This window comes from Trichosurus vulpecula, chromosome 2, assembly GCF_011100635.1.
Source record: "Trichosurus vulpecula isolate mTriVul1 chromosome 2, mTriVul1.pri, whole genome shotgun sequence".
In the NCBI taxonomy this organism is placed as follows: domain Eukaryota; kingdom Metazoa; phylum Chordata; class Mammalia; order Diprotodontia; family Phalangeridae; genus Trichosurus; species Trichosurus vulpecula.
Window position 1 is genome coordinate 8,205,809 of NC_050574.1, and position 4,866 is coordinate 8,210,674.

At 41.7% G+C, this 4,866-nt stretch overlaps 1 pseudogene; it reads right to left on the reverse strand.

Moving 5' to 3' along the window:
• Positions 1-800: 800 nt before the first annotated feature.
• LOC118836185 lies at positions 801-1,345 on the reverse strand (annotated as a pseudogene).
• Between the last annotated feature and the right edge of the window lie 3,521 nt (positions 1,346-4,866).

Sequence of the window (4,866 nt, forward strand, 5' to 3'; positions counted from 1 at the left end):
CAGAGAAGGATGCAATCAGATTACACAATATCATCCACAGATGGGAGTGCCCAGAGGACAGTACCCTCAAATCAAACCAACAAACACGATTTTCCAATATGTCTTGCACTGTGAGAAAGCAAGAGGCTCACATTCTGGTAGAAATCCTTCTATAAGGAAATCTACTTACATCTATAGGGAATCCCTCCTCTATAACAGAGGCAAACATGCAGATTTTGGCAAATATCCATAAATCCAGGGCAGGGAGAGGAGGATGGGGCAGGAGAGTTGCCAGTATTGTTTTACATGTAAACCTCGGAAAAACAAAACTTTGTATCTTCTGCCTTCGTACTTTTTTTTTTATTGTCAGAACCTAAAGGAACAGTCCCCTAAATTCATTCCCTGCCCCAGTCCCAGTTATAAAGGAGAATTTTACAAGAGTATATTGAGTTTGGTGACAGTACTTGGGGGATGCATGGAGATTTCACTGTTTTATGACCAGGTCAAATACAAGGGGGGCACTTTAAAAAACCTTAAAGAAAAAGAATTTCAGAGACCTATTTCTGTGGCACTTTAGAATGTTTAGGTAGTCATAAATAGTAAGCCAGAAGTCTTTCCCTTCAGGAGGCTAGTTTAGAAGAAAATGCATTTCATTGAGTATTTTTATTTTTATTTTTTGGCTTGTGTAGGACTTTTTTTTTTTTTTAATACATGGGCCGTTGGAATGTCCAGGACACATCAAGAGTCCTGTGTGAGGCCAGTGGTAGGTGGAGGGGCCAGAGGCAGGTGGTTAATGGCATAAATGAGTTCCAGCAGGGCCCTTACCAGGTACTGGTGGATCCTAAATGTGCAGAGGTCCCCCCATGCAAGTGAGTCACCAGGCTGTCCATGGAAGCCTTGTGCCTCAGGAAGATGGGGTGGATCAGGCAATGGTACAGGATCTGGGAGCCATTGCAGACCACTGGAGGCATGTACCATAGCAAGAAGGCACACTTCCTTTCATAGTAGAAGGGGAACCAGAAAAGGAAGATGTCAGAGAAGAACTCAGCCAGGCCAAATATGCTGTATACCACCTAGTAGGTGAGCCAAATGGTATCATCTTTGTTGGGGCTTTCAATTACCTTGATGGAGGCATATGCTGGGTAGATGAATCCAGTGTGATTGCAGAGCAGGGAGGGACCATAGCCAAATATGAGAAAGAGGGCCAGGAAAGCAGTGGAACCTGTAGCCAGGTAGTAATTTTTGACACCAGAGACCTCTTCCAGCTTCCTCAGGACATGGGTGACAATGTTTGTCTGCTCCAGGAACTTCTGGAAGAACTGCCTCAAGCTACCCATGGCTCCAGGAACCAAGGAGGGAAGAGAAAGGATATAGGATAACTGCACCTGTGTCCAAGGGGCAACCTCCAGGGCAACCCTGCTCCTCTGCAGCAGTGTTGGTGGTGTCTCCCTTTCCAGGCTCCCAGGACCTCCACTCCTCTGGCCCTCTGGCCCTCCCCTTCCTTCCCTCCCACCTTCTGGTCCGGCAGTTGCTCTTAATGTTTGTAAAACAATCTTGCTATCTTTAGCAGTCCATTTCACAATTTTTTTTTCCTTTTTGTAACTATTTTCAGTTTTCAACGTTCACTTCCACAAGATTCTAAATTCCAATTTTTCTCCCCGTCTCTTCCCTGCCTCTCCCCCCCCACACCCCAGGACAGCATGAATTTTGATTACCCATTCCTCCAATCTGCCCTCCCTTCTATTACTCCTAACCCCTTTTTCTTATCCCCTTCCCTTCCATTTTCTTTTAGGGCCAGATAGATTTCTATACCCCATTTCCTGTAATTTCCCAGTTGCATATAAAAACAATTTTTAACATCCATTTTTAAAGCTTTGAATTCCATGTTCCTCCCTCCCCACCCACCCTCAATTGAGAAAGCAAGCATTTCGATATAGCGTGTACATGTGTAGTCATGCAAAAGACCTTGATAACAGTCATATTGTGAAAGACTAATTATGTTACCCTCTATCCTGTCTTGCCTTCCATTCTATTCTTTCACCTGTCCCTCTACAAAAGATTTTGCTTCTGATTGCCCCTTCCCCCAATCTGCCATCCCTTCTATTATCTCTCCTCTCTTCTCCCTTTCCCCCATGCTTTCTTGTAGGGTAAGGTAGATTTCTATACCCAATTGAGTGTATGTTATTGCTTCTTCAAGCCAAATCTGGTGAGAGTAAGGCTCACATTACCTCTTACCTCCTTCGTCTTCTCTTCCATTGTAAAAGCTTTTTGTTGCCTCTTTTATGTGAGATGATTTACCATGTTCTACCTCTCGAGCCTTTCTGTTTCTCCCAGTACATTCCTCTCAACACTTAATTTAATTTTTAAGTTATCATCCCTGCATATTCAGCTCACCCTATGCCCTCTGTCTACACACACACACACACACACACACACTGTAACAACAATGCTGCTTGCCACTACTGTGGCTGTGTAAGACCAACAACAAGAGCACACAGGAGGGCTGCTAGCTCAAGTCCTTTGATCTGCTTTTCGAAGGAAAGCAACTTTAAGGGGTTAACAATCTTACTTTAATTAAACAAACATATACCATTCACTTAGTTCAGGGGGGAAAGCCAGCACCTTGAACTTCAGAGCGAATGTAAACAGAAATTACAGAGACAACATAAACAGATCAACAGACAGATTTCTGTGTGACAAAAATCACAACATACATATTTACCAGAGAAGCACCAACATCTGGGTTTTCTAAAAATGGAGGTGCTGCTTCAATGGCTTTCCCAGAGTCTGGTCACCAGCACTCTTTCAATGAGTGTGCCCCCAAAGGCAAAATGCTAACCTATGAGTTTGTATACACTTCTTCTGGGTCAAAGAGCATCACAACCATGCTACTCTAACCCATGTGACTTGGGCCTTCCTTTGACTTAAGCATCTTAATTACCATTACACATATGTACACACACGTGTATGCACACATACACACACGTATACCCTCTGACTACCCTTATACTGAGAAAGATCTCCTGAGTTACAAATATCATCTTCCCATGTAGGAATGTAAACAGTAACAAGACCCAAGATCAATACCCACTCTGTTGTAGTACTGAATTTTGAGTAAAGATCTATGGCTTCTCTTTCCTGTTTACCTTTTCATGTTGCTCTTGATTCGTGTATTTAAAAGGCAAATTTCCTATTCAGCTCTTGTCTTTTCAACAAGAATGTTTGGAAGTCCTCTATTTCATTGAAATTCCATTTTTTCCCCATGAAATATTGCTAAGTGATCCTTGGTTTTAATCCTATCTCCTTTGACCTATGGAATATCATATTCAAAGCCCTCTGATCCCTTTGTGTGGAAGCTGCTAAATCTTGTGTTATCCTGATTGTGTTTCCACAATACTCAAATTGTTTCTTTCTGGCCTCTTGTAATATTTTCTCCTTGACCTGGGAACTCTGGAATTTGGTGACAATATCCCTAGGAGTTTTCCTTTTGTGATCTCTTTCCAGAGGTAGTCAGTGGATTCTTTGCATTTCTATTTTACCAACTGGTTCTAGAACATCAGGGCAGTTTTCCTTGATAATTTCTTGAAAGATGATGTCTAGGCACTTTTTTTGATCATGGTTTTCAGGTAGTCCAGTAATTTTTACATTATCTTTCCTGGATCTGTTTTGCAGGTCAGTTGTTTTTCCAGTGAGATATTTCACATTGTCATCCTTTTTTTTATTCTTTTGGTTTTGTTTTATAATTTCTTGATTTCTCATAAAGCCAGTAGCTTCCATTTGCTCCATTATAATTTTTAAAGAATTATTTTTTCGTCAGTGAGCTTTTGGACCTTCTTTTCCATTTGCCAATTCTGCTTTTCAAGGCATTCTTTTCCTTATTGGTTTTTGAACCTCTTTTGGCATTTGGGTTAGTCTGTTTTTAACGCTGTTATTTTCTTCAGCATTTTTGGGGGGTTTTCTTTAGCAAGCTGTTACCTCATTTTTCATGATATTCTTGCATCACTCTAATTTCTCTTCCCAGTTTTTCCTCCACTTCTCTTACTTGATTTTCAAAATCCTTTTTGAGCTCTTCCGTGGCCTGAGACCATTTCATATTTTTCTTGGAGGTTTGGATGTAGGAGCCTTGGCCTTCTTGTCTTCCTCTGGCTGCATGCCTTGATCTTCCTTGTCAGTGAGTGTGTAAAACATCTTTTCACCAACAAAGTAACCTTCTATAGTCATTCTTTTCCCCCTATTCATTTTTCCAGCCAATTATTTGACTTTTTAGCTATTTGTTAAGTGGAGAGTATACTGCCCCAAATTTCAGGGGGTTTGTGCAGCTGTTTTTAAGCGATATCTCTAGGGACCTATAAATTCTCAGTTCTTCAAAAGTGGTATGATTAAAAGAGAGGTGTCTACCTCTCTCCTGGCCTCCACTCTGGTCTATGAGCAACCACAAGCACTCTTTTCTGCCCTGTAACTGTGAGGAGGGTTCCCTTTCTGCAGCCACCATCCTTCCACCAAGCACAAAAGATCTCAAGTTCGGTCCTCCCCATATCACTTCCATTCAGTAAATTCCAGTGGCTCCCATAATATCTGTGAGCAATCATAGATGCCTCTGTCTTCTATTTAAATGCACTTCACAACCTGGACCCTGCTACCTCTCCAAGTTGATTACACACATTTCCTCTTCACACAGCACTGAGCTGCCAAACTGGCCTTTTGGCTTCTCCTCCTTTGTGATGTTCCATCCCAGGCTTTGTCCTTATACTGGTTGTTCCCATGCTTATGTTAAACCTGAAAATTTGGTTGAAGGAAACAACAGAGCTAGGTGATAGAAAAATCCATGTTGTTTATTATTTTCCCTTAAAGCATAGCGGAGCTAGCTTACTTGTACGTACAAGGAGT